Here is a 20,382-nt window from a genome sequence, read left to right on the forward strand (position 1 = left end):
AGATATGAATAGCTCCCTGTTCTAGAATAGAGAAGACTGTGGTATAAATGAAACAAATACATTGTTTGGCCTGGCCTTTGTATTTTCTTTCGATTATTCAAAAGTAATAATGACCATGATGGATTTATAATGTCACTTTAACAAGTTTGAGTCAGTAATTCTATCTTTATCTTATAAGTGATTTCCCGACATGACCTTATAGATATGAATAGCTCCCTGTTCTAGAATAGAGAAGACTGTGGTATAAATGAAACAAATACATTGTGTTGGTAATTATAAATAAAACTATATGCCTAACTAGTCTGCAAATGTTTATCCACAAACTAAACAGATTGGCAGATGGATGGTATAAAGAGATCAAATCTGTGAACTCTACCGAAGAGGACTAGATACGGTGGAGAGAGCTTTCTACTACCCAGAGAGAACAATGAAAACAACGTGGAGTCTTCTTATCTCTGGTTCACTGCTGAGAAAGCAATGCCTCATAAGCCAAGTGGTACTGACACTAGAAGGTATCAATTTGTGGGCCAAATGGGTTTTAGCAGTATGCATAGCTCAACAAATGATCTAAAGGATTTGCTGGAAACGAACAAAAGAAAGAGCAATCTATAATGCAAGAGCTGGAAAAGAAGAGATGAGAAAGGCAGGCAAAGGAGCTGAGCATGTTTGAAACACTAACCCTCATCTTAGTGACTCCTGCAGAAAGGGAAGCTATGAATCCTGAAGCCCTAAAGGTCAGCTCCAGAGTTACCTTACTCAGTCACATGAAGAGGCAGGCTATGCACGTGGACATCACTCGAGAGTCTTGCAAGAAGTGGGGAGGGATAACTCCCGAGAGAGCAGTATTTCGTATTGGGCACATGGAGCCCTGGTGGGTACTTAGAGGTAGGAAATAATATAAATGTGACTATGAATGTATTCAACAGACAAAAATGACTGGAATGTTAGTGATGCTTTGAGAAATCAGAGCAGTGTTTTTTAAGTAGTGCTGAAGAAAAATTGATTACTTTTTACTCTGCTTTGCATCAAAATGGAACCATACTAATAAAAACAATATTACACGTATACAAAGAAACTTCATTATGAGCAAAAATATTTGTTTATGCAGGTATAGCTTTTTGAAATACCGCAGTTTGTACAGATAAGGAAGTAAATTTTTAACAGAAGTCACACAGAACACTCTGGTAAAGTAATTTTTTAAGTTGAGCAAACGCCCAATGAGGCTAAACATGCCCCCTTCTCTGTCACACAGGCCAGATTTTCTCCATTGTCTTTCCATCATTTTGACATAAAAATCTAAGGATTCTCCAACCTTTATAGTATTGTTTTCACTGAAATACTGAGGCCTTTTGCATTGTACACTGTTTTGTTATATGCAAATTACATTTACATTTACAATAGCATTTTTTTCTTATGAAATAATGTTGGCTCCTGTAAGGCCACTACTCTAACAAATTGCAAATGATACCATCAATATATTTTTCCATTCTCTTTCTTTCTTTTAAAAAAATTGCAACTCATACATACATTTTGCAAAAACCTGTGACAGTAATAAGGAGGGGTGTCTTATTAGCTGTAGGTTTTAAAGTAAAAGTGGCAGCACTGAGTTTGGCTTGATACATTTGCAGACCTGTTTTCTTTGTAAAATTGCATAATAATGACCACTAATCATTATTTTTATTTGATTATTGACGAGCAAAAAATTGTTACTAAAAGTGTAGACCCTGGAGCCAAATGGTTCAAATCCTGGCCATTGGAACAGTGTGACGTTGAACAACATGTTTAACCTTGCTGTGCCGCATATTTTCCACCTCTAAGACGAAGTTAGTACTGATACACCCAATGGGACTTTGAAAGAAATAAACATATTGATCCTTATAAAGTGATTATGACAGTGTCTATCTAAAATTGCGTTATGTTAATGTTGATGTCAAGTGTTATATGTTTAAATAAGGTATGTGGTACATATTTTAAATAAAATGCACTTTGTGCTCTTCATAACATAATTTTTAAAAACTATTAACTCTCACATAATGATTCATTAATTAACTAAAATTGGGGGTTTCCAATATATTAATATTATAAGCAACCTTAGAATAACACATATATAGATAAATATCTCACATTTCTTCTAGAACTAGCTTAGGATTAGTTTCTCTGTGTGGAGTTTATGATCCCAGCACATTTTTTTCCAGCATATATATTTTAAAGCTTTGGATGTTGACTATCAAATTTAGCTCTTACTGCCAATTGTGTCACTGATATTTTCTAAAAGAATATTTGTTCATATTCATATGTCCACTAATATTGGAAATTATCCTTTTAAGTTTTAAATTTGCAATACATTTCAGTTTACATAGAATGAAAAATCATTCCAGAGGAGATTGTGTTCTTTTCACTCATTTCTGTATTAAATATATGCTTTGGGATTTTACACTCTTAATTAGATGTTAATCTGTCTAAACAGGTACCCCCAACCATGTGATAAAGAAAATATTATTTACACAGTATTTAATTATATGGACGCACATTTCAAAATAAATGTGGGAATTAAAGACGAGTGCATTACCATATTAATAATGTCACACTTAATTCTGGAAATCACACTATAGAAGAAGTACTGAGTCCTAAAAAGGTAAGGTAAGTAGGTAAAGAATGATGTAAGAGACAAAACAGAGATAACTACACAACAAAAACACCTGAAAATCACACTTTTAAGAAAATTATATGACTTTGGAAGAAGTACAGTATAGTTGCACAGAAAACAGCCAATATATATTATTCAAGGCATGTTGTTACCTGCTAGAAAATATGCAATTCTGCATTGTTTTGTCATCTTGGGGAGATCTTTAGTAGTTACTAAGTTACTGCTTTCCATTTTAGACCAAAACAATATTACCAAGAGTGTTAGTCACTTTCTTATGTTAGAGGCGCAGTATTCGTGACCCACAGAAGGAGAGGTTTATTTAAAGGAGGAGAAGTTTAGTTTAGCTCATGGTCAGCTAGCTCCAAGGCAGAACAGCAGGGCAAAGTGGCGGAAAAAGCTTTTTACATCATGGTGAACAGGAAGCAGAAAGAGAAGGAAGAATCCAGGAAGGGAAACATACACTTCCAGTTTACTCCTTCAGTGACCCTCCTCTTCCGGTCAGGCCCCCACCTTCCAACAGCTGCTGAATGCTGATCTGCTGAACTTGCCTGAGGATGGATCCGCTGATAAGGACAGCACTGAAATGATCCAGTGACAATCTCCAACTGTGAGTGCGTGAGGTTTCAGTAGGGCATTATACTCTCACAGTGGGAGAATCTCAGGAAGTGTCAGTTTCGAATTCTCACCAGCCTGACAAAGATTTCACATAATTTCTGGGTAGTGGGGACATATTCAGAATAGCACCAGGCCTTAAACCTTGAAGATATCAAAATCTGATGACTTAGCTCACCTCCAGTGTGGGCTCCCTGAAAGCCAGTCTACACAGAATTGATAACTGAGGCCTGTCAGTATTTCTCAGTAGAGCTGCCAGATGGCTGTGCTAAGTATAGGAAATTTGTGGGTCACAGAAGAGTAAATCTGCTATACATAATCTTTCATCATTTTCTGATTTAATCAAATTTACTATAATACTAAATTTTTGAACTCAATCTCTTTTCTAGGAATAATACAAAAATCTCTTTTAAAACTAATTATCCAATGAAACAATATAGGAATATACAACACATTGCCTAAAATTATATTGAAATATAATTTCACCCAAGAACAATGAGATGAGGAAAGCTTTGCTAATGCATAAATATAATAGAACAAAAGATCACCATATTGAGAGTGAACTTTAATAAATTATTCCTGAGGAACAGCACAAAGGAATTAACAGAATAAAGTTAATTTTTACATTATAAAAGTGAACTTCTCTGATCTTTGCACCATCAGTTTTTAAGAAAATGAAAGCAAAAGTGAAAAAAAGAAAATCAGATGATAGAATTTATGACAGAACATATATTCAAGGGAATTGGTGAATATGAGGATTTCGAATAAGTAAAGTATGTGATAAGGGAAGCTCTTTTTCTGGTGATGTCAACCATATTTATACTTAGATCTTTCGAATAGATGATTATAATTTCTTTCCAGCCCAGTAAGGTGATAGGTGAGTTGGAAGGTTCAGGTAGATATCTTAACACTGGTTAAAGCAATTACTTTGAGATGGGGCTGGAGCTCTTGCTGCTGCCTCCCACCATAATTACGTCTTTGAAAATTGGTCCAGACTGTACGGATTTTGGAATTGCATCATAAATTAATGATACTAAAATAGTTTTCTAAGAATATTTCAGAGTAAATGTATAAGAGCTTTAGTGTATACTCTAGGATTTATTGTACTATTTAGCCATCACCACCTGGTGGTCTGGTTTCCAGTAAAACAGATTCGCTTTCCTTTTCATGCTTTCTTTTTGTAGGAGTTTAAAGTCACTTGAGTGGTATGATGGAGCAATTAACTCAACTGAGCCATTTAATTCACTTAAGAATGTGATGACCCCATTCCACTTCTTTTAGTGAAGCAAAACAGATGCAAAGACGCATATGAGGCTACTTCCAATGACCACACTAAAATTCTTACCGGAAAATATTAGTGGCTGTACTCTATGGCCCAGTTCATATGCAAACAATCAATGACTGCTTGCATTAGTCAATTTTTGTTGCTACGTCCAAAGTACCTAATACATGCAGCTTAAAGGTGAAAAGATTGTTTTGGTTCACAGTTTTGCAGAATTCAGTCCATTACTGGCCAATTCCAAGGCTGAGACAACATGGCAGATAGGTGTGGTAGAACAAGTTAGGGGCGTTTACACATTTTAGGGTTTAAGTGAGTCTGTAGCACTCCTTTCCTGGATTCCATGTTAACTCAATGCCACAGAAAGAGGAATGAAATATTGTGCTATTTTTTTATAGATGTATATTCAATGTAATAGTGACCTTTCCAGTTGCTAGGACAAAATACCCAATGCTCACCGCTTAAAAGAGGGGAGATTTAATTTGGCTCATAGTTTTCAGTTCATTCAGCTATAAACATAAGTGGATTAACTCAGTCATGCGTGTAGCACTTCTGTGACCCAGTCACCTCTCCAAGAGTCTCTTAATCCAATCAAGTTGACACTTAAGCTTAATTATCACATTGTCTGAAGAATTTGAATTGGAACCAGTTTCCATGTTAATAGAACAAAGTACATCAGTAATAAAAATAATGTATTTTAATAAGATGCTGAGACTTGCAAATTATTCTCTTGCAAAATTTAGAGGAATTTTCAAGCTAAATAATTGAGAGAAAAATGTCACTTAATTTTTTTTTTACCTTTAGAGCTGCTATTACTCAATTGCATTTTTGTCATCAGTTTGACTAGAGAGGAAAAAGATTAATCTATTAAAGATGTACTGTTTTATTTACTGAAAATATTGTCAAATAAATCACACTATGTCCTTTGATATAGAAGCTCAAAGGAACAATTTCTTTAAGACATCAATATTAAGTATACATACTTCTAGCTTTTTGGTTACATTCTAATAAGGTTATAAACAATAATAATGACTCTACTTTGACACAATAGAAAATTTAAAATTAAGTTTTTGGTCTCATACTTACTGATCATTTCATTATGGAAATTTTCAAATGCATACAAACAGTGTATTACATTCTCATGCATTTAGTAATTGTCTAGTCTTCCAGCTTTGTTTCATCTAAACCACTTCCAATCTCCCACAATTTTCATTATAATTAGCTACTTTATATAAAATTTACACATGTAAGAAAACACAAATATTACCTACACAATTCTGATACAACTATGTAATGCAGGGCTCGCTCATGGTGTAAAATGTTGTCATTTTCCCTACGTAGTCAATCCTGACATATCTCATGTTAACATCTAAACAGGATGGTATGGAATTTAATTATGCTTTATCACCTCTGGTATATTTTGGTTCTCTCTCACCTAGATATCTTCTGCTTTTTAAAAATTTTAATATTATATTTATTTCTCTAATCTGTTTTCAATATAAGTGGATAAATTAAATTAAAAGGGCTTAGTTTTCAGTAGTTTGTTTTCAAACTGATACGGATTGATATAATTGTTTTATTTTATTTTTTTTGGTACCGAGGATCTAACTCAGGACTTTGCACTTGTGGGGCGGGCAGTGGCACCACTGAGCTATATTATGGGAAGGGTCTGCTGAGCTGTCTCCGGACAAAGGAGAGAAAGCAATATGGCTGAGTCAGAGAGCACTTCTTATAGGACTGGGATGGGGCTTATAGGACTGGGGTGGGGTTGAGAGATGTAGTGGCTGGGGATTGGGGCGCTTGTGATATCACTAGGAGGGGCTTGTTTCATCACTAGTTAGGACCATCTTAAGGCGAGGGAAATCTAACATTCTAGGCTTTTGTTTTATGGTTATTGGGTGAAGGTCTGGAGCTGCTTCAAGCTGACAAAGGGGTGAAAGGTGGGGCTAAACCTGAATCTCGTGGGGGCAGCAGTAGGTGGGGGCTTCTTCTTCTGCCGCAGTGACCGATACCCCGCCATGATGAGTTCTGTGACTGTCTGGTTGGTAAATGCCCTCACGCGTTCCTGCAGGAAATTTGAAAACAGCGAAACAGACAGGGCCCTATCATGATTAAAAGACATATGCAAGCCAGTGGGTCCGACAAGGGAAGTAGCCAAGGCATAATTTGGGGAAGCCAGGAATAGCTCTGGTCTACTCCCCAGGAATTCCATTGTCTTTGTTGCTCTTCAATGTGCTACTGTAATTCTTTAACCTTTGCTTTAACAATCGCTAACTATTTAATAAAATAATAGCATTCTTCACCTAGCATCTGGCTTGTTCCCCCTTGGGCCACTGTCAGCATGTCAAGGGCCCTTCTATTTTGTAACATGACTGCTGCTAGAAAATTTGATCTTGTACTGTATTTTTTTTCTCATTGAGTTTATTAGTTCATTTTAGGTATACAGTACAGTTACATTCATCATTGGGATCTTGTACCTTTACATGACAGGCCTTGGTTCTCATTTCTTCCCCTTACCCTTACCTTCCCTCCCCCCGCCCTTCCGGATTTACAAACACTATTTCCATTTCTTTCATTTTCTCATATTTTTTCTTTTCCCTTATTTCCTTTCCCCTACCCTTCCCACTTCCCCTACACCTTTAGCCCTTTTCTTCCTATTTCACATTGTCAATTATACCATTAGGATGTACCATTATAGTTTTTCACACCAGAGAAACTATTCGGTATTTAAAGACTGGCTTATTTTGTCCATGTCTTCTGAAATCTCTATGGACAGGGCCTGATAGAAATGTGCGGATGTAGAAATGCCCACTATCCTCACTTCCATCCCAGTGAGGACCCTCCATTAAGAAGGGGACTAGAAGGGGAGATGCCCTTTTTCTGACATATTTTTAAGGAAAAAACTAATTTCTAAAAAAATTGTAAAAGTTTAACAAAAGCCAGTATGTAGAATGAATATAAGTACATATTATTTTAGGGAATTTGATAAGATTATACAGACCCATGATGTAAAAGTGTATTGTTCACCTTAAAACAAACCTAAACTTAATTCAGTAAGAAACTAGACCTAATTTAATGGCATTTAGGAAAAAAAATGTATACTTAGGATCTTTTATTTAACTAAAATATGCTCGAACTATTTACTTTAACTGATAATGCTTTACCCTTTGAACTTAAAATCTGTATTTGGCTTAATGACTACATCTTTTTATGGCAAGGTGTGTTGATTTTGATCAGTTAATACTTTTTAAAATTCAGGTCATGAATCAACTTTGGTTTATTCATTTTATAGTGTTTTTATAAAGCTTCAAACTATAATGTCCATATAAATCAGAATTTGAAAAACGTATAATGTGTTTCTCTATAGTATTTGCATATATGGATTAATAATTAAAATATTAAAAAGTTGCATACATAATTATTGTTGTATACCAAGATCTATTGTAATTGCTTAAAATACAATAACTGATTAAATTTTCATAACAACTTGGACATATATGCGCTGTTATCTCCATTTTATAGCTGAGATAATTCCCTGGGCAAGTTAGAGGTTAAGCATTCAGTCTCCAGACCTTGGTGACTTGGGTCTGAGTCTCATCATTTATCCAGTCAATGACCTTAGTGAAGCAATTTTATTACCTTACTATGTAACTGTATCAAAATTAGTAAAAGTTGCATGAACTCTTTCTTCTTTCTTTTGCATCTCCCCTCTCTCAACAAATGGCAACTTCTTCCTTCTAGGATTTTCCATATGAGTTCAGGCCTCATAAACCAAGGATTATTAAGGTTACTTACCCTGTTATGCCTCATGACACAGTCACACGTAAGCCTCAGAACACTTTGTCTTCAATGACTCTTGCCATGCATCAGTAATTGCTCAATATCCTTTGTTTTGCATTAGTTTTTAAAATCCAATACTTCAGAAATGATCTTTTCTAAAAAAATAAGCTTTACTTTTTTCTGAATGAAGAAGGTATCTAGTAATTCAATGTTAAAATATACAGTTAATGTATTTTCTAGACCTGCAAATGAGTACTTACTCTGTATTGTACCACGTTGTATAAATGAAAATGACAAAAATGTATTTACTTAAAAATCAGATAAAACAATATTTGCAGATGGCTGAAAATGTAATAGCAGAATATAAAACAAACAAGTTGTAAAAAATGAATTACATTAAAATAATAAAATTTTTTATGGAAGGCTCTAATGGAATAGATATGGAAAATGGGGGGGGGTAATTTTGATGCCACAGTAGGCCACAGGGTAGATTTCATGGACAGTGTGGGCCGTCATCCACCGAAATGATACTGCGCTATGAATAGGAATGGAAAAGTTTATCAAAATTATAAAGATCTCCCGCTCAGCCCATGCATTTTCTCATTCATCAAACACTTGTGTTTCATATTTGCAGTTTTTAGTACATAGGAGCTAATACTCATTTTCTTGAACAGAAAGTTAAGCCAGTGTGTGATCATCTTCACCTCTGCTTTTGCATTTGCCGGTGAAACTTGTAAAAATTATTTACCCTCATTTTATTTCCTTTTCCTATTATGTGAAAAATACAGTTATACCTCTCTTATCATTTCCTTGTCTTCCTACCTCTATATTGCTGAAAGTATTTAAGGCAAAGTCTACTGTCTTCTATGTCTTTATTCTAAGATACTGGTCTTTGGAACACCCTTCTCATTTGTTAGCTAAAACTATTTACATTCTAACAGCAATTCACCTATCCTTCACTTAAACTTAATTAAAAAATAATAAAATATTATCTTCCTTTTTCCTTTGTTCAACTTTAAATTATATTATTTTAATATTTTTAATTGAAATTGGCAAAATCAATCTTATTCAACAATTTGTAAGTGTTTGGTTATGAGTCCTGCTATTTAAGCATACCTTTGTTTAATACTTATAGTGGTAGTACCCTTGTTTCCTATCATGTGTGAGTCCTAAAAGATTTAGAAGAATTTCACTGGAAGTTTTCTGTTGTATTGTCTACCACTAGCTGCAATTAATGTATGAATTTTAACAAGACTTTCCTTAATATAGTAGGGTAAGTGTTTACTCTTTTAAAGGTTAAAAAATGGTTTTGCCCTTGGGAATAGGCAATAAAGTTGGGATACATAAAACAAAGCATAACTATGTTCCTTAGTCTACAGGTTCAAATTAGATCAGATTAATTAACTCTTATACCAAGTTATGATGACTCCAAGCTCCCATGTGTATGGCTGCAGACCACTCTTGAAGTTAAGCTGGTAATTATTATTGGGCCCAGATTTTCTGTCCCTGCAAGGGCATTCTTGGTGATCTCTTCTTCACTCCAGTCACCTTTATTGTGCCATTGAATCCTTTTTCAATGAGAAGTCCTGTATTCTTACACATCCATCAGGCCACACAAGACACAAAGTGTCCTGGTGGATTGTCAGATCAGAGCCAAGGGACAATAGTTTATTCTTTTTCTGTGTACAAACACTCAAGAGACTCAAAATGGATTTCACTGAAGCTGATCAATTTTAGTGCACAAAAAAAAGCCATTTTCTCTGTATTTACATGAAACTAAAGTAAATTGAAATTGGAAAAATTCTAGAATCATCCGCCCAATTGGTGTCAGAACTACCTAAATTCTCTTTTCTCTGCAGCTTTCCCTGCTTCCTTTGTAATTAATAGTCTCTTTCAAGCTACATGAATACTTTACAGAACACTGGATTTCATGCCTGCTGGTTCCTCTTTCCATCTCAAATTCCCAAACAAATTTGATGTATCTGATTTTGAGATACATATCTGAACTGAGCCCCAGTTAATTTCTCACTTCCATAATGATGGGTCTTTAGAGAGGTAAGTTGTACAGATAAAAAAAAAATTTAGATCTACAGTGGCCAGATAACTTTTCAGTTGTACACACATTAGCTAAATACAGAGTTTAAAATAGTCTTCACACTTCTTGATACCTCTGAAAAGTTAAATTCACATGAAGGGTAAAGAGCAAAATGAAAACAAGGTAGAATTGAGAAAACAAGGTATGATAGGCCAGCAACTGAGTTTCAAGTCAGATTCTTGCACATAGGAAAGAAAACAGTACATGGGGGGGGACTTACCTCTAATTTAGAAATTTTTTAATGTCCATTAATTTAAGTGCATCAAATATACAAAAGAAAAATGCATTCAATACTATTAAAATGTCAGAAGATCAGGATAGTTACAATTTTATTTTATTTTTAATTTTTAAATTTATTTTTATTTTTTAATTTTAATTTATTTCTAATTTTCATTGAGTTTATTGGTACATTTTAGGTATACAGTACAGTTAAATTCATCATTGGGATCTTTTACCTTTACATGACAGGTCTTGGTTCTCATTTTTTCCCCTTGTCCCTACCTCCCTTCACCCCCTCCTCCCTTCCCCATTTAGAAAAACTCTATTTCCATTTTTTCATTATGTCATATTTTTATCATTTCCCTTATTTCCTTTCCCCTACCCTTCCCACTTCCCCCACACCTTTAGCCCTTTTCTTCTTATTACACAATGTCAATTGTGCCATTAGGATCCTATTTACAAATATAGTTTTTCATATCAGAGAAACTATTTATACATGTGTGACTTATTTATTTCACTTAAGAGTATAACCTCAATATGTATCCATTTTCCTATGAATGATTCTAATTTATCATCTTTATGGCTGAGTAGTATTCCACTTTATAGGAAAAACCACATGTTCTTTATCCATTCTCCAACTGATGGGCAAATGGGCTATTTCCAAGTTTTAGCTATTACAAACAGTGCCACTATAAACAAGGGTGTGCATATATTACTACGGTGTGATTCTTTTAATTCTTTTGGAAAGATACCTAGCAGAGGGATGGTTGGGTCAAATAGAGCCTCTAAATGTTAAAAGATCAGGATAGTTACAATTTTAAAAATCACTGTTAATCCAAAAATATGGTGTTTAATTCAAAATTGTACCTTATAAAAATATTATGCTTAAAGTTGAGCTTTCATGGTTCAAATATCAACATTTTATTCAAATTATATGGAAGAAGTATGCACTCCTGCCAATGCTTGTTTATGCAGCATTATCACCATGTGCTATTTCCACCTTATCACTTACCCTTTTGTCTTGTATCTTCTACAATTTTTTGAGCCTGGATCCATGTCCTTTTATAGGAACTTCAAATGATTTCTACAGTCTCATGAGTAGGAAAAGACAAATAGCATAAAATTGTGATGCCTGTGCTCATTTGAGCCTGAAGAATCAGAAATAGCTCTCAAAAATGGTTTCACAATAAAACATGATGACAAATTAAGAGCCATCTCATGCAAGGAAGCCCAAATTCCTGCCATTAGCAATTGTTGATATCAACAGGAAAGGGATCTAAGGAATACTTACTTACCTGCTTTTTTACCTGTTTTTATTTAGTATTAGTGGTTACCTTACTCCTTATAAAAAATTTTCTCTAATCTACAAATGTAAATTTATGTTGGCCCCTAGACATATTAATTCTCTGTACTCAGTAGAAAATAGACTCGTTACAAACTGAAAAATAACATCAATACATTTATGGAGGCAAAGGGTCTGAATTTTTTTAAACTTCCTAATTGAACTAATTACACATTAAAGCTTGATTGACTTATTATTCTACCATCCTTCTTTACTTAATGAATCTTTTATAGTCCATAAAGTTAATAATAGTTCATAGAATATCCGATTTTAAAGTTGACTGAAACAACGAAAAAAGGAAAATATATGTAAATTCTTATTCAAACATTACTTGAATACACATTTATAAACAAAGCTGTTTATATATAATATGCTAAATGTCTGTGTACAAATATAAATGCAAGAATGGATACAATTATATGGCTATCAACCCGTAAAACATTCAGTGCACATTACACTTTGTGGAATACATTTTGCCTGGATGAGTTGAGACAGATTGTGTAATAAAATGAACATGGCAAAAGTGGGTTTTAAGTCAGGAAACAGAACAGTAAAGCAATTTCCTGAGTTATTTAAATGATTTCAAAGAGAAATGTCATTACATACTTGAGTTACACTGGCATATAATTACATGAGCATTACAAATAACAATGTCTTATGAAGAAAAACAGAAGTTATTACAGAAAAATTATTTCTCATCACAACCTTCATTTAAGCCCAGGTAAACACACACAAAAGGAATTTGTATATTATCAAAATTAATTCTAGGGCCAGGGATTTAGCTTAGTGGCACAGCATTTGTCTGGCAAGTGTGAGTTCGATCTCCAATATCAAAAGACAAATAAACAAGCACAAAAATTAATTCTAGTCATCTTATCATCTATTATGATTCAAAAAATTAATTTCTAATTACATTTTAAAATTCTAATTTACTCATGGTAATATTGTTTATTAAATGTCGAATGACAATATTTTAGAGTTGAATCTAATTAACATTTTACTTGACATGATAATTTATAAAGAAGATACTAAAATATAGATTATAGTATAAAATTTATTGAATATTCTTCTATTAAAATTAGATATTTGCTGGAATTCTAAATTTGTTCTATGGATATAAATGGTTTAAAATGTAAAAAATAGCAAGTGAATATTATTCCCATGCTAAAGAACATGAAGGCCTAGACAATCTACAAAATCATAGCTATAAGTTATCTGAAGTCGCAAGGTAACCAAATGAAGTGATTTCTTGAGGGCAACAAAACCATCTGAATGTGGGCATGCTGTATGAGTTGTTTTACTCCTTAGAAGGATATAGTATAAACACAGCAATAAAAGTACAATTAAAATTTTAGTGAACTAGTAAAGACTATTGCAAGCCAGAATATCAGTTCCTTGAGAAATGATGCTTTGAATTCAAGAATGTTTGGAAATCCTGGATATGAAAAGACTCCACATGTAAATCACCAACTCTTTTCCACTGGTCTCCACTGGATGGTCACAAGAGAGACTGTGCCCAAGGCAATGACATGAAAAAGCTCCACTCACTGGTCCATAGAAGGTTTTTACATATGAAGCAATAGCCATTTAGCACTGGGCAAGTGAAAATAAGCCTTCTTCTAGTCTCAAGTGATGGGCACAGTGGCTCAAAAGTAATAAAAGTAAAATTCATCTGCTGGAAAGGTAGCTGCTTCTAGGAAAAGTAGAAGAAAAACATCTCCTTCAATTGGAAATGCAGGAAACACATGAGAAAAGGACCTCCTATCTATGCAAAGAAATATTTGAGACTTCTGGGAAAGAAACATGACACAGGTTTGTACCATAATAGCACAAAACCCACTCGCCACTGGTTCTTAGGAATAATGAAAAATACTCCTCTGAGATTAAGGCTAGAGAAAGATCAGCTCTCAATATGCATTCTGACCATGACCTTTGCACATAGTAACAAGCAGTATCAATAAACTACCAAAGAAGGATCTAGGTAGAGAGGAGAATCCCATCCTATGTGAAAGAACTGTGTTTTAATCAGCTTCCTCATTGTTCAGTATCTTACTGACTTCTCTTGGTACTGAGACAAAGTACCTGACATACACAAGTTAAGGAGGAAAGGTTTATTTCAAATCACAGTTTCTAGAGGTAGCACTCCATAGTTGGCTGGCTCCAAGGCATGGTGGCATGGATGTGGGGAATCACAGTAGAGAAACAGTTCATGTTAGGCAGAAGGCAGCAAAGCAACAAAGAAGAAGCAGCAAAAGCAGCCTGTCTCTTCCTTTTACTCCTTTCAGGCTACCAGCCCTTTGGGAAGTGCAACCTACACTCAGATTGGCCTTTCCATGATCTCCACACAGAACTATGCCAAATCAATCCATGGACTAATTTAGTAATCACATGTTCTTAATTCCAGCATTGCATGCTCTAGATCAGGACACCCCTAAAGAGCCCCACCTATGAAAGCATGAAGCTTTGGGGGGACATCTAGATACATCTGTAACACTGAGACATTACCAAATAATTTAAAGAAGTGGAGATATAATTCGAGAGATTTAGTCCAAAGTCTACTAGCTCCAAAACAGAAATGTCACTTTGGAAGAGCACAAAAGAGGAAAGTCAGTCATCCCATGGTAGCCAGAAAACAGAAAAAGAAGGTAAGAGCCAAGAAAAGAGATGTACTCTTCAAAAACACACACCCATAGGCATATGTCTTCAAATTAAGATCCATTTCTAGTAGTACATTTAATTATAAATTCATTGTTAGATCAAACAAGTGATAAGCATAGTGTTTTAATTATTCCATCACTTTAAAAAATCCCCCCTTCTCAACACATGAGATTTTACAGGATATTTTAAATCTAAACCATAACTTTCTTCTACCGGCCCCTAAAAGTCTCATGCCCATTTCATTAGGTAAAATGTATGTAATTCATTTCAAAAATCATCAAAAACTTAATAGTTTCAGATTGGGGATTTATCTCAGTGGCACCATGCCTGCCTTGCAAGCACAAAGTCCTGAGTTCAACCCCCGGTACCATTTAAAAAAAAAAAACTTAATAATTTCATGAGTGCTGTAAGAGTCAAGCCCAAAGTCTCCTTGCTTTCAATGCAAACTCTTCAGCTGTAGCCCCTGTAAAAGTAAAAAGTTAACTATTCCCAATATACAAAGGTATGGGGTAAACATTTTCATTCCAGAAGAAAGGAGTGGGGGTAAGAAGCAACAAGACCAGAATGAAATTGAAAAACTGCACGGAAAACATTAAATCCTGTAGCTCCATATCTAGCACTAAGGGCAGTTTGTAGTGTCAAGTGAGCTCCAAAGGCTTGGGAAGCTTACTCCTTTGCCCTTGCTATTTTCAGCCTACATGGACTCCATGCAGAGCCTGCAGCTTTTCTCAGCAGCTGTTCATCTCATCTTCAACTTCCTGGAGTTTTCACTGCACCTTTGACTTCACTCTCCCATACTCATGCATTGATCTCTTCCTTATGAGTTCCTGGCAGTGACAGTGACTGTGCTGCACATCTTTGCCTTCCTTCCAAGCCCACCTTCTGAAATTTCTGTGGAAACTTCCATGACTCCATAACTCTTGCGTTCTAAATCCTTGAAAATCCAGTATCAATTAGATGACATCAAGGTCTGCCATCAGTGTGGGCAATAGCCAGGCCACCTTGGGTCATGGTTGCAGCAGAATCTAAGGTCCTGGATGGTCAGACAAAGTGAAATGAATCCCAAGGAACCAATTTCCTAGGCAGTCCTCTTTGAGCAAAAGTTCCAGTAACTTTTTTGTCTACTGAAAGGTTTATACTTTTGCACTTTTAAACCTGGGAATGAGTTTTATTGATTCCTAACATACCTTCAAGGGATCATTATTCTTGTTCCTGTGCAGAGTAATTGGTTATTTTTTGATGGTGTTAATCATTTGAGCAAACATACATAGGAACTCCTTCTACCCACACACTACACCTGGTTCATTCTGGGTCAAATGTTAGTCTTTAGTATTTTTCTGCTCTACTTCTGGCTTCCAATTCTCACCATAAATCTTCTATAAGCAGACAGTAGTACTCATGTCAAAGCCTGAATATTTGGATGATTTGTAATTTTATTCACCAGGTCAATTAGCTCAGTGCCCTTAATCCCAGTCTCCTGTAAATCCAAAGCCAAATGCAAACAAATTTTCTATAAGAGTATAACACACATTCTCTCTAATCATTTTTCCAGTTAAGTCCACAATCCCAGCAGAAACTTTCTGAATATGGCCTCATCTGTTTTCATTCTTCTCAGCATTTAGTCTGAGCATTATTGCCCACCAGGCACTTTTCCCAACATTTAAGGGCTACTGTATCCTACATTATTAGACCTTTTCAAATTCCTCCACAAAAACAAAGCCAAAAGCTTCTGAACAACGTGGTGATGTATAGTGAGAAAAAAGTTCCAACTTCTCTGGTACCAGTTTTCTCTATTAGTCAACTTGCTTATTGATGAGCCACAAAACTTGACACCCACTGACACCCACAGTTTAAAGGAGATACTTAATTTGGTTTATAATTCAAGGGATTCAGTTCATGGACAGTTGGTTTCAAGGAAAAAACATCATGTTGGAAGGGCATGGCAGTATAAAGCAGCTCATCCAATGGCAGCCTGGCAAGAAAGAGAAAAGGAAGTAGCCAAAGAAAGAGACATTGTGACATATTTCTTTCAAATAGTCCCCACTTCCCAACAGTACTTTTAGCTACAAACTCTTCAATAAGTGATTTCTTGAGCATATTCCTCCATGATCTAATGACCATTCAAAGTCCCTACTTCTCAACACATAAAAATTTTGGAAGACATTCTAGATGTAGACCACACCAGCAGCCAAAATTTGATAGTGGAACATGTGAGAGATAAGCCAAGTAAAACACTCCAAGACTCCAGAACTCATACTATACCCAAAGTAGCCCAAGCCCAAGGCCATCGTTGGTAACTATAGAAACAGCAAAACTGAAATCCAAAACTGAAATCAACTACTTATTAGATTGACTTTGACCTCCAAAAAATATGCCTGCAAAAGAAAAGGCAAGGATCACTTCTGGGCTTAAATACAATTTATCTATGTTTTCAATATTCTGTTATACTCAACATTTAGGGTTTGGTGCAAAAATGAAGGTACACAGAATAATACAACAACAAAATGACCACTGTAAAAAGAGAAAATATTTAAAGGAAAAGGATCATATTAGAAGTTGAAACTGTCCTTCTTGAAATAACTATGATAAATTTGGTAAAAGTAACACGAAAGAGAGCAAATGACATTTAAAAAAAACTGTTCACAGAAATAGTGGCAGAAAATTGGGGGAAATAATTTGACATACAGAAAAGTGAGGCATATAGGACTCCAACTATCTGTGATTTAAAAAAAATCCACACCTAAGCATAAAATTGTTATGATTCCAGAAACCCAGTAGAAGAAGAAAATTCTATAAGCAGTTAGAGAAAAGAAACAGATAAGATAAAAAGGAAAGCCCATCAGAATCACAGCAGATTTCTCAACACACTTAAATCAAGAAGAGCCTGGAATGAAGTATTTCAAGCATTAAAAGAAAACAACCTCCCACCCAGATTGATGAACTCTTCAAAAATATCTTTCAAAATTAATGGAGAAATAAAATACTTCCATGACAAACAGCATCTGAAGAACTTCTTGAATACCAAACCAGCACTCCAAAAAATTTTAAACAATATCCCAGTAAAATACAATAAGGATCGCAACCCTAAGAAGCCCAACAGAATGAATACACCAGATAAGACAAGAAATTAAATGCAAAGGGGAAGAATCCAACAAAAAGAAAAGGTCATAATACGGATAAGTCAACACATATCAGTTATAACCATCAATGTTAATGGTCTCAATTCACAGATCAAAAGAAATAGGCTGGCAGAATGGGTCAAGAAGCAAGAATCAACAATATGCTGCATACAATAAACAAATTTAATTAAAGAAGAAACTCATAGACTGAAAGTTAAAGGGTGGAAAGTAATACTCCATTTGACAGGAACCCCCCAAAAAAGCAGGAGTAGCCATCCTATTTGAAGATCAAATGGATTTGAAACCAACATTAAGAAAGACAAGGAAGGACACTGCATCCTTATAAAGGGAAAAATCCAAAGGAAGAGGGGACAATCATAACTATATATGCACAAAATACTAGTGCATCCAACCATATAAAACAAATACTTATGGATATGAAATATCAAATAAATACTAATACAATAGTAGTAGAGGACCTAAATACCCCACTGTCACAAATAGATCAAAAAAAGTAGATAGATCAAGTACACAAAAAATAAACAAAGTAATAGTAGAACTCAAACTCTTGAACAAATGGACTTAATAGATGATCACACAGTGTTCCAACCCATAAAATCAGAATACACATTCTTTTAGACTGCAGACAGGTCATTCTCCAAAGTAGACTACATACTTGCTTATGGAACATGTTTAAGTAAGTGTAAAAGTATTGAAGGGATCACCTGTATATTATCAGGCCATAGTGTGATTAAAAGATACAGAAACATCCCCAGACAATCTCAGCCACCTTGTATTTGGCAAAGGAGCCAAAGACCCTTACTAGAGGAAAGACAGCCTCTTTAATACATGGTTCTGGAAAAACTGGGTTTCAACTCATCAAAGATTAAAACTAAATATATCTCTGACCATTTACTAAACTAAAATCAAAATGGATTAAAGATGTACTTATTAAAACAGAAACACTAAACCAGCTAGAACAGAGGTTAAGTAGAACTCTTGGAGTAGAAAAAGATTTCATTAACAAAACCTCAGTCACATGTGAACTAGCACAAAGGATCAACAAGTAGGTTCTCTTCTTACTAAAAAGCTTCTGCATAGCAAGAGAAACCACCAATAGTGTAAAGAGACAACCCACAATGTGGGAAGAGGTTTTCACCAGCTCTTCCTCAGACAAAGATCTACTATCTAGAATATATAAAGAACTTTAAAAGAATCAGACCTCCCAAATTTAAAGACTCAGTCCTAAAATGGGCAGGTGAAATGAACAGGCATTTCTCAGGCAAAAAAGTAGAAATAGCAAATAAACATATGAAAAATGTTCAACATTATTGGTCATTAGAGAGTCGCAAATGAAAACAATGCTGAGATTCCACCTCACCCCACAAACAATAGCTGCTATCATGAAAGTAACCAATAGCAATTGCTGCTGCGCTGAGGGGAAAAAGGAACATTTCTGCATTGTTGGTGGGGGTGTAAATTGGTGCAGCCACTGTGGGAACAAGTGTGGAGATACCTCAAACAGCTAGGATTCAGGGTCCCATTTGACTTAGCCTTTCCCATGCTGGGTGTCTTCCCAAAAGGATAAAAAGTATCATACCACAGGGATTTTGTGCACCCGTGTTCATAGCAGCACAGTTTGTAATAGCTAAAACTTGGAAACAGCCCAATTGTTTATCAACTGGAGACTGGATAAAGAAAATATGTTTTTTTTTTTTCTTTTCTAAAATGGAGTACCACTCAGCCATAAAGAATGAGAAACTAGAGCCCTGTATAGCTAAATGGATGCACATTGAGGCCATACACTTAAGTAAAATAAATAGAACACACTTGTGTAAATACTGAATAGTTTCTCTGGTGTGAGAAATTGAAAGTATAAATAAAGTTCAAAATGTGTAATAGATAATGTGAAACAGGAAGAAAAGGTCCAAAGGGAAATAGGAAGTGAGAGGGGTAGGGGAAATGAAAGAAGGGAAAGGAATAAATATGAGAAAAAAAATGGAAGCAAAGTCTTTGGAGGGCAGGGGAATGGCAAAAATAAATAAATAAATAAATACAAATAAAGACCAAGATATACTATGTAAGGGTACAAAGTCCTAATAATGAATGTCAGCATATTGTATACCTAAAATGCACCAATAAAATTAATGAATAAAAGAATCGTAAAAATTCTGTTAGGAAAGGTGAGTAATATTAATGAAGAGTGAAGAATTTCAATAGAGTGATACAATACAAACTATGAAAAAAGTTGAAATCAAAATATCCAAAAAGAAGCACACACATACACACAATTGGAGACAAAATTTCCTTGAATGAACTTAATACAAGATACGGCAAAAAAAAAAAAAATAGGTTAGAAAATAGCTCAACAAAAACTATAAATGAATAATGCAGGCAGAGGAAAAAGGTGAAAAAGATACAAACTTTTATACTTATGACATGACGTCAAATAATCTAAAATACCTATAGTATTAAATACAGTAGGAGAAGAAATAGATAAGAGGTCAAAAGGTATTTGAGTATATAGTGGCTGAAAATTAATATTAATTAAAAAGAAGCAAATTCTCCCTCTCCTCTCTCTCTCTCTCTCTCTCTCTCTCTCTCTCTCTCTCTCTCTCTCTCTCTCTCCTG

This window comes from Fukomys damarensis, unplaced genomic scaffold (assembly GCF_012274545.1).
Source record: "Fukomys damarensis isolate Sample0158 unplaced genomic scaffold, DMR_v1.0_HiC HiC_scaffold_33, whole genome shotgun sequence".
Classification (NCBI taxonomy): domain Eukaryota; kingdom Metazoa; phylum Chordata; class Mammalia; order Rodentia; family Bathyergidae; genus Fukomys; species Fukomys damarensis.